Below are 10854 nucleotides of genomic sequence, written 5' to 3'. Positions count from 1 at the left end.
GAACTCTCAAAAAAAGTGCAAAAATTTGGGTGAAACTCAATAGGACTGTGTAAAATCTCTTGGATATTTATGTGCCTCAGTGGTTCCAGGTCAGCAGCACACTGATAAGCAGAACATCAATTTCTGTATTCAAAATTGCTATTTCAGAGAATTCCCATGGTCGGATATTTAAGCAGGGTAAAATCTATGTTGTGGGTTCGTACAGAGGGACTGGGTCACATCACTGGGAAGATGGGATGGCTGCTTGCCCACCAGCCATCCCAAGTGGCCCCCTTGAGGGCTGTGGGCACCTGGGAGGGTAGGGGCTCCCAGAGGATGGATGGTTGTTGTTCCCACTGGATCCCAGCTGTGGAAAGCTGGGAGGAAATCAGCTCTGTGGATGGTATTCCCTTGAGGTCCTTCCTGCAAGGGTAAAAAGCTTTTGAAGAGGGATGGTGGGAGGATGAAAAGATATTTCTGGCACACCTCTGACTGCTGAAGGAAACTGCTGGAAGGCAACCTGGCCTCCTGAAGATGCACTGACAGAAATCCCTAGAAATGAGCAATTGTGCTGGCCCAGACCCACCAGCCCACCTGAGACCATCCCTTTCTGGAGAGCTGAGGTGCCGAATCGCGTCCCGGGCGCCGCTGCCCGTGTCCCGCAGGAGCTGATAAAGCGGGGCTGGAAAGGAGGGAGGAGCGGAGCCCGGGCAGAGCCGCGATGCTCTCCTGCACGGAGATGATAATGAGGGCTCGGCTATCCCTCCTCGCACACGTCCCGGCCCCTCGGAGCAGGAGGAAAGGGAAGGGAAAGGCTGTGTGGTCAGGGCGAGCCCCCCGCCCTTATCGGGGCGCCCAGAGGCGCAGGCAGCCCTTGCACAGGGGCGTGTGGAGCACCCTGCACTGCGATAGCAACGGCACCAACCGAGAAACACCCTGCCAAGGAGGCAAAACCAGCAATTCTGCGGCTGGTTCTATTCCCTGCTCCATTTTTTTTTTCTTTAAAACCATCCTGAAGGCACGTCTCTCTTTTTTCATACACCCTCTCATCGCACATCGCATTATGTGTCACATATATTCCACACTGGCAGGAGAAAAGGGAAGTGCACAAAATGCCCCGAGCTCTGGGAAACTCAAATCCTTGCTCAGCAAGTGCTGATCACATCCACCTCAGGGATGTGGGAGCTGCAGGGGCTCAGAGTTCACCCAAGGCATGGAAATCATAAATTAGGGGTTCACAGGAGGGAGAGCTCTAAAAAGGAAAATATGGGGAAAATAAAAATTAAGGTATGAGAAGGGACACGGTGGAGAGAAAAGCCAAGGAATGAGATGCTATATTTAATTAAAGTCCAAAATGTAGCTGGAACACAAAGAAGCCACATGGTTTGCTGTTGCAGGAGCAATGGAGTGCATCTGCTTCTGTCATTAACCCTGATTATAGGAACAATAAACACAAGGACTTTAAAAATCGGGTTTTAAATATCTAATATATGTATAAATTACAAATTAGTGGCTGGGGTTTTTTGTTGTTTTTGTTGGGTTGGGGTTTTTTCCTATAAAAGGCATGTAACAATGGGTGGGTTTAAATTGGATATTGGGCAGAAATTCTTCCCTATGATGGTGATGAGATCCTGGCACAGGTTACCCTGAGAAGCTGTGGATTCCTGAAAGTGTCCAAGGCCAGGCTGGATGGGACTTGGAGCAACCTGGAATAGTGAGAGGTGGCAGGGGTAGAATGAGATGACTTTCAAGGTCCCTTCTAACCCAAACCCTTCTGTGATTCCATGATCCTGTGACCCTGTGGTTGCATATTAAACACAAAGGATCAGACCCAGCACATCTTTGTGTACAAAAGGCTCCACAACACTTTGCAAGAACAGACTCGTCAGGCTGTGAGGCAGGGCTGAATCCACATTTAGCTGGGATCAGAGGAACACCAGAGCAGCAAATCAGTTAAAAACCAGAGAGGCTGTGGAACATGTACAAAAATAACACCACTACAAACAGGTGTGGGAGTGAGAGACTCACAGATGCCTGGCTGAAGGCAATCCTTGCCTCAATCCTGGCAAAAGGTGACTCTGCTGATCAAAACAATTATGGAGGTGAAAGTTGATTGCCAGTACTGAGGAAAAAACTCTGCAAAAATCATAGCCAGCAGATCAGCCAGTTTTGGAGGGAGTGGTGAGAGAAAAGCAGAGTGGCTTCAGATCAGGATGAAGTTGCATCAATCAGATATGCAGATTTTTACAGTTTAAGGGGGGGGGGGAGAAATAAGGAAGAATGAGGTTTAAAAGTTATTTTCCTTGATGCTATAAAGGCATTTTATTTGGAGGGAGCCATTAGAGAATGCAACAAAAACGATACAGCACTTCAGACAAGCACATTGGGAGGACAAATGTTGGGAACTCCTGCAGTGCTGTAGGAACTGGGGAAAATTAAACAACTGGTTCAATCCAAGCCTGATATGAAACAAAGAACTACGAATGTTCCAGCACTTCCATCGTGCACTTCCAATGGACATTAGGGTGGTAAATGAGTGGGAGCACGTGACAGTAGAAGATCTAAACTTCACATTATGCAAATGGCATTGCAGAATTGCCAGAGAAATGAGGTAACGTTGGTTCTCTTTACTAACTGGCAAAATTGCTGCAGTCATCTTGAGGTTTAAAATCTGTTGGGAAGACAGAGAAAGTGTTTCTGCCTTGGAAAGAACAGGGATTTTTGTATAAATATGCCCAGGGAGTTTAATTGGTGCTAAGGAAAAGTAGGAAAAAAGTATAAAGATTTGCTTAGCCAAGAGCTTAAACACATGAAAGCATCAATGTGCTGAAAGGGAGCACTAACACTGTATAAGCTCTTACTAAATACATGCTGTACACATCAATTTTATCTTTAAGGGACCTGGATGAGGGAACAGCAAAGACATTCCTGCACCCACACACAGCTGAATGCATCCCCCAGCCCCATGGCTGGACCTTTCTGCTGGGAATAAGACTACCAGGAATTTGTCAAAGCTCTAGACAAGGGTGTTATACAATTCCTGTTCCTGCAGAGAAAAAAAAAAAAAAAGCCAGGAAAGAAGACATATTAAAGTCTCTGCCTTGGCCAAATTCCAACTCAATTAATTACAACTCTCCTTCTAACATTCCCCCTGAAGTTTCAGCAGGATAATACATCCTTCCATGCGTGCCCTATGAGGCTGGAGGAGGCAGAACCAGCCACAGAGCCACTGAGGGATACCACGGGTGCTGCAGACAGCCCTGGGGTCAGGCTGGCGTTGGGGAGGCCCTGGCACTCTGGAAAATGGGAAGTGTGAAGGTGATGAAACCACAGAAAACCAGCAGCAGTCAGTTTGCTGTAAATCTTCCTGCTGGGCAATTAATTTTTTTGGTAAATGTGCTCATGAAACCTCGCTTCTGCCTTCTAGTGGGGAAAAGACAGGAGAGCAGTGCAGGAGTGAGAATTCCTGAAGGGAAAATTAGCTTTGGATTCCTCAACATCATTATTAACAAGACTCCAGCAGAAATCTTGTGTTTTTATACTTGTAACAATGGCTATTGTGTTCACTTCTCACCCTGACTCCAGGGGTTATAAGGGTACAAACCCCATTTGGAAGCTGCACTCTAAAGACGAAAGACAAAGTGCAGCACTGAAGGGCTCCACAGATTTTTTAATTGCTGTGGAGGTCCCAGTAGTAATCTCATGATTATGAATGGTTTGGCTGGAAGGGATCTTAAAGAACATCTTGTTCCAGCTTCCTACCCTGGGCAGGAACACCTCCCACTGTCCCAGGTTGCTCCAAGCCCCATCCAACCTGGCCTTGGACACTTCCAGGGATGGGGCAGCCACAGCTTCTCTGGGCATCCTGCTCCAGTTTTAGCCAAAAATTCTTCATAGGATGATGAATTTTACAAATAATTAAAAATTTTATCAGCACTGAGTTAATAAAATGGCACTGCTTACTCATCCTTGGAATATGCAATTCAGACCTTATCTTAATAAAACTGAAACAAAAACTTCACCTTCTCTAACACTTCCAAGATTATTTTTCCCTAACAGCCATATCTGTTGGCCGCTAGGGATGGATACACCTGGGGGAATAATCACGGGAAAACGCCAAATAATCGAGGATTGCCTCTTTTCCTTCACCACACTCTTTGTCACCAACACAAGTCAGAGCTGAGATGTGTCCCCACATCTCCTTCAAACCACCGTGACTGTCCCGAGTCCCTCAGATAAATCCTGGAGCTCAAGGGATGAGCTGAAAATTGAGCTTTAAAGCAGTTCTTGAACGCTCTCTAGTGGTTAAAGAGCAACTACTGCTAATGGCACCTTCATCACCTCCTCAATTTTAATTAATAAATCACTCGCTGTGACTCATGCCTCTCAGAGATAAAAAGATTTTTAAATTAAGGTTATAATTATTGTCATAATTATAATAATATTTTATTACAATTTATTCTTAGGCACCACGGAATGGTGTTTTTAACTATGCAAAATGTAAAGAGAGTTTAACTTCACTCCTGTACATCAAAATAACATTTATCTATTCGAACAATCAACAATTTTCATCCAAACTGTGTGATTGCTCACTGAAAATTCATCTTATCCACAACTATGAGCATTTTCCTGTCTAATTTCCTGCCTATTTCATAATTCTAGATTTCCAGAGTGGCCACTCAAGGTCTTCACAGAAGCCCTAAATGTATGCCACAGAAAAATGTTAATTTTTCATTTCACAGCAGAAAACAAAGTTGAGAAAGAACTGGGTGACCCAGTTATGGAAATCTGGCAGCTCCCAGACCAAAGGACAGATTAAAGCAAGAAACATGCCACAGACAGTGATGACAAAATCCTGGTGTTGGGTTGAAATAATTAATAGATCACAGGCCCATGTCCACAGGAATATTTGCATGGACCATTATTTACATACCTTTTCACAGTTTAATTGCAACCTGTCCAGCAAAAACAAACATCCTGCTTCACAGACACACATTATTTGAATGTTTCCTTTTATTTTTGTCTGCTGCCTAAGACTGTGCCTTCTTGTTTGCCTGCCTTTCTCCTCACGGCTGCTTCCTTCATCATCATCATCATCAGTTTAAACAGCAGGCTGCTTTCCAAGTAGATGGGAAGATTGCTCCAGTAGCAATCCTTCACTAAAAATCCTGGGTCTGAAAGGATTGTATCCCCAATATTTATTCCAAATCCCACATTTTTCAGCTCTTCATCTCACCAAGCCCTCTTGTCCTCAGATATGGAGACATAAAACAAAGCTCAGTGGTGGCTCTGTGAGCAGCTGATGCAAAGCAGCTCCCAAACTTCATTTGCCAGGAAAACTTTCTGTTAGACAGCAAATTGCACTCCCTGCTAATTTTTCATGACATTTCCCAGCCTGATGACAATTTCTCGCTTATTAAATCATTAAAATATGGTGTAATTAATTTTAATTTCCAATTAGATAATTGTTCTGCCGTTGGAATTCTCAGAGTGTAACATGTTATTACTGCAATGTTTTAGTTACTAATGGCAGTGAATCAAATTACACGTTGTTTTGGGAGTTTTTTTAACTTTAAATTTTTCATTGCTCCTCAGCAAGGTGTGCTCCAGCTTCCTCAGGGAGAGCTGTTCCCAAATTTCTCATTTCCTCTGCTGCAGCGGTCTTACCCTGTGTGTTTGCAGATAAAATAATTCTAGAGCTCCTGAAACACATTTATGATCCATTCATCACTGGGGCACTGGCGAATAGAATTGCCCAATGCACTCGAAGAATTTGGACTTCAAGTAAAAAACTATTGAAACCTAGGTAAAGATTAGGAAGAAATCTGAATTTATGTAGGTGATCTCCTTATTTCTTTTCACATTATTTTTGTGGCTTGGGGCGATTGCACTTTGTTTGACTCTTTTTTGGTCCGTTTGGGGCTTTTTTCACGCTGAAGCATTTGCGATTCTTTGGTGGAAGTTTCAGTGGAAGAATTCTTTAGTTCAGCTTCCCTGGGATGGATATGGTCTTGAGGAACACCCACATTTATTTCTCTGAGAGTGCTGAGCACACAGGAAGGAAAAGGACTGCATTGCCAGTGGGCATTCCTGGAGCCAGCACATGTGGAAAGGCAGCTGTCACACCAACAGATTTGAAAATACTCATTTAAAGCAACCATTAATTGTTCTTTAGCGTTGGGCCTGGGATTAGTCTTCCTTAAAATAGCCCAGCTGAACCTCCAGCACTGACTAGAAAGTGACAATTGTCAGCCCCTCCTCCCTCTCCTCTGGGCTGGAGGTCTTTTATCCTACAGGCTTTCTACATTCCATGAGAGATGTAATTCTGTTCACTGTGAGGAAATGACATCTCTGTTATCACTTGATCTGCTAAACAGGCTGATGGGTAGACTCTACCATCTCACAGATAGGCAGAAAAATACTCAAATACAGTCAATATATTATCAACCTAAAAATATACCTGATTTACAGGAGAAATTCTCAGAACCTCCAAAAGACAGGAGATTTCAGCTTAAATATGATGGAAAGAAAATTGTAAAACATTCTGTGATTTTCTTCTCTTTTGCTCCATGGTTACATTACAAAGATTGCACAGTGCAACTGAAAGGTACAACCTGAACCCACCCCGTGTTAAGGCTTGTTTACTTTCAGCTCTTTCAGCCATGCTCACTAAGAACACTTTTATTCTCCCCAGAAGAATATTTTGTAGAAGAGATTTAAGTATTTCCTGTCCGTCTCTGACCTGGCAAATGGATACTGAGCTAAGAAATGTAAATTATATAATACAGCCTGAGCTGATCAGGTCAGTGCAAACAAGCACAGGACTCACTGCAGAGAGGCATCCCCCCACCTCATGTTTCTGGGAGAAACTTTGCTATTTGAAAGCTCTTTATAAGAGTTTTTTAACTGGGAAACCAGGGCTAAAGCAACAAGTTGATGTGGCCACCTGCAAATTAATCTGTGTACTTGGGTCTTGCTAAATTAAATTAGAGAGGCTTTACCTGTATTCATCAAGCACCCCAAGTGATTGTGGAAAAAAACAAGGTAACAGGCAACAGGAATTTGCTACAACCAAACTGTGCCAGGCCATTTCATTTTGTTCCACAGGTGGACAGAGGAGAAGCAGAAGAAAATTAGAGGAAGATCTCCTGACTTTGATAAGGTTTCTGATGGTCTCTCCCACAGCTCAGGAACAGCCTGGAGATATCATGACCCAAATGAAAACTGCAGTAAAGTGGGTGCAAAGCCAGTCTACATAAAAAATAATTTCCAGTAATTCTTTGTCAAAAAGGTGGTATCAAGAAAGAATTCATCCTATACCAGCATTATGGATTCCCTAAAATAGCCCAACATCCTTCACCTTCAGTTTCCTCCAGTTTCACTACTTTATCTTTCTTATGTATGCAATGTGCAGGAAGATTCTGGTGTGCCCCTTGGAGAGTGTGAGGTTTCATTGGCAATTTTCAGGTGTTGTTTGCTAATATAATTAGCAAACCCCATTGTTTTTCTAATGACTGTGCTTGACCAAATCAGCTGAAGAGATGAAGGCTCAGGCACAAATTTCCTGGGGGGGGGGGAGGTGTAAGAGGGCAGGCTTTGGATCTGCTCATTTGTCAGAACTGTTTGGACTCCTCCATTCATAGAAAAAGCCATAGAAATAAAGATAAAATTATTCTATCCATAGAAATAAGGGTAAAAAGTTGGGATTAGGCACATCATATGTCCCATGTTACCCATTCCACCTATAGTAAAACCTGGCTCTTGGCAGCATCTTTGCCTTTCAATTATTGATTTTCATGATACATTTCAGCACTGGGTTGAATATCCTTTCAGTAAGGAGCATTTTTTCATTCCACAGTTACACGGCAGATCTCTTTGAGAAAAAAAAAAGTAATATTTTCTGAGGTCTGGGTTGACAACCTCTGTAGATGTTCTCCAGAATTAAAGATCTAAAACAGTCAGATTATGATCAGCCTAAATTTGACTTACAGTCTTGTGATAGTCTCCTTTAAATGGCTGTGATACACTAAAGTGGCTGGAAAAAAAATTGAAACAAATTGAACAGAAGATTGTTATTTAAGAAGATACTTCGGTTGAGGTTGCAGCATTTGTCACAATATTTTCCTTAGCAGTAAGGAAATAAACACAGAATTACTTAATCTACTTTACAAATACAAAAAGAGGGCCAAAAGAGTAAATTAGGGAGAGACATGAGCATCCTGGAGAGTGGGGTGAGCTGGGCCCATCCCAATTAGCTAAGTCAGGCAAATATAAAGCCCTGGGCAGTTTTGGGCTGCTTTTCAGAGCTCCTTTGGCATGTGTGACCAACCTCCTCCCTTCCTGTGCCAGGGCTTTGTCCATAAACTAAGGCTTGATCTGCTTTGCATAAAGTTTTTGAAGCAAAGGAGTGTCCCAACCTGGTTCTGCAGCTGGAGACTTCATTAAACAATTGCTTCATGGAAGGGTTCAAAGAACTGAAACAGAAATAGCTTTTGTAAGGATTTCCCATTGATGGCTGTGTAGGGAAATCTATCATTTAGTAGCATTTAATCAATTTTTTGCTGCACTGGATTGGAATTATGTTAGCTTTGACTAATCATACCATTAGACTTCATTTAATCCCCTCTGAACTCAAATACTTTCTGATTTTTTTACTGACTTTTCTCCCTAAACATCAATGTTTAACATTTCTGATAAAAACCTTGTATTTTAATATTATTCAGGGGAAAGACCTACACTGAGCTTTCATCTTTATTCAGATAAGTTTATTTTGTCTGGGTCTCATTTTATTATGAAAGTTAGCCAGCCTAGGGCTTAGATACAATGGGAATTTCTCTCCTTTGAGCAAATTCCTGCGGAAAAAGGAAACCTAAATAACGACCAAGTGACACCTTTCTAAAACATCCTGATAAGTAGGAGGAACCCCTGCTTTTGAAACGTGCAGACTGGGCTCCCCTCAAAACCTAATAACCATAATCCCTGTATAACAAATCTGGGAACTGAAAACAGAGGTTGGTCCTTCTCATTTTCTGTGTTCCAGCAGTGGAATGGGATCTGCTTTTCAACTTAGGCTGTGGTTATCTCTAGAATCCGACAGAACACTGGCAATACTGAAATCCCAAAACATGCCATGAGCTCAGGCAAGGAACTGCTTGATGAATAGACCTGTGATAACGTACGGGAAGGGAATTTTATTTTAGCCTTATGGAGCCTATTAAAACAAGAACAAGAACAACAACAACAACAACAAAAAACTCTCACACACACACAAAAAAAAAAAACCCCACAAAAAAACCCCACAACAAAACAAAAGCAAAAAATCTCACAAGGAGCTCACCTGGGACATTGCTTTTGCTTGGAAATAGTTTTTAGGGCATTGGGAGTGGGGGGGAAAGCTGTAATCTGTAATTTTTCCTTTTTTCTTGTCAACTTGGAGATAGGACAAGGGGGTAGAGAACTAGTTGTACTTCCCTGTAGGATTTTCCCCCGAGGGAGTGGCAAGGCTTGGTTGGTCAAAAGTCCCCAAGCAAAGGGGAGCAAAGCATGCAGAAAGGAAGAAATCTGAAATGGGAAGGGTCAGGAATGTGATTTCCCTCATCTTGAGCAATTCTGTGTTCTAAAGGTTCCCATTTGTGGAAATGCTTCTACTGGGGCGACTTTCTCCCAGGCCTTTTCCTGGTGCCAACAAATGTGACTCCAAACCCAGGAGCTCCATAGCTGACTTTTATTTTGCAAAGCTCCCAAACACGAAGTGCAGGGATACTTATCTCTGAGATATGTAAATGCTGAGACCCACATGCTAATTACAAGCTGGAAGTTGCCAGGATGGAGTTTACTCACAGCTCAGCAACATTTCCTCCAAGCAAAGGTCTCAGCTGGGAATTCTGTGGGGCTTTCCTCTGCCAGGCATTGGTGATCTATATTGTTGGCACAGAAGGATGAGGAATTTGTGGTCACTGTTCCTACAGGAACAGTGGCAAAGGGGTAGATCAATAATTCACAGCAAGGCCTGCCTGAAGTTAAGAGCATGTTAGGTACCAAGAGGTATTTCAGGAGCTGAGATGGACCATGTAACTCATGCAGTAACTCCTCTCAAGAGGAGCGTCTTTACTTCCTTTATTTTTGAGACCATGAACATTTGCTACTTCATATTTCATTTTTCTATGAAGAATAAAGTACATACAAAGAATAGAGTACAAGCTCTATCAGAACTTGGCTGAAAAAATCTGGCTGTGCCCAGAATTTATGGAGAATTGCAATGGCAATGTGAGGAAAACGGAGAAATTAATAGGAATGGATGACACAGTTCTGTATTATTTTAAACCATTGTATTTTGTAGTCAAAAAGACTCAAGTGCTTTACATGTTGACAGAAAAACTGCATTTTGCTTGGGGGGAAAAAAGGTAATCTCAAACCCCATGTATGGGGATTGGAGAAATAAATCCATAGAAATTAAATCTTGTAAATACAGTGGAATTTAGAAAATACAATAGTATTACCAAAATCTTTTGGGTGAGCAGTGAAAAGGACTTTCGATATTTGAAGATTTTGTTTTATACTTCATTTCTTCAACTGAAATAATTGAGTTGGGTGATTTATTATACATTCCATAACCTGTTATGCAAAAAAATGTGATTTGTAAAGCAAATATCTAATACAAAATAACAAAGCATTGAGCTGCTCCAGAAAATGCAGGGACACATGGAAAGCAGATGCACAGGGAGCAATATTTGCAGATGGAATGGAGGGGGGAAATCTGACCATTGAGTAACCAGTTTCTTGCTGGATTATCAGCTTGAATTAACTCCTGGGGAGCAAGAACCAGGATGAAAACAAGAGCAAGGACTTGGTGAGGAAGGAACTGGGCTTTTTCCT

This window comes from Erithacus rubecula (assembly GCF_903797595.1).
Source record: "Erithacus rubecula genome assembly, chromosome: 6".
NCBI lineage: Eukaryota > Metazoa > Chordata > Aves > Passeriformes > Muscicapidae > Erithacus > Erithacus rubecula.
Note: the sequence above shows the minus strand (reverse complement) of the source record.